The 334-nt window shown below is 39.2% G+C and overlaps 1 long non-coding RNA gene across 1 annotated transcript; it reads left to right on the forward strand.

The window, feature by feature from the left end:
- LOC104775422 lies at positions 1–334 on the forward strand. The gene is made up of 3 exons (XR_765908.1): positions 1–10; positions 121–189; positions 281–334. It is a non-coding gene; the product is annotated as an uncharacterized LOC104775422 (long non-coding RNA).

Here is a 334-nt window from a genome sequence, read left to right on the forward strand (position 1 = left end):
TCTTAGACAGGTATTGAACTTGTATCTCACTGGCTACAGTTTAACATATAAGACATGTTTTCTCGAAGTTTACTATTCAAACCCAAACTAAATGACTGATACATACTTTCTTCGGTACAGCTTGTCAGAAATGGTGAGATTGATGCTGCTATGGTTAAACTCCGGGAGTGGTATCCCCAAACTGTACAGGTGAACTGAGATTTCCTGTCATATGGCTTGTTTCATATTGCTAAGATGATCCACTTCACAGGATTGATCACTCCATCCGTACTTACTGCAGGACGATAAATCGGTGGTTTGTTTCCTCCTGCACTGTCAACATTTTATTGAATTA

This window comes from Camelina sativa, unplaced genomic scaffold, assembly GCF_000633955.1.
Source record: "Camelina sativa cultivar DH55 unplaced genomic scaffold, Cs unpScaffold14064, whole genome shotgun sequence".
NCBI classification, from domain to species: domain Eukaryota; kingdom Viridiplantae; phylum Streptophyta; class Magnoliopsida; order Brassicales; family Brassicaceae; genus Camelina; species Camelina sativa.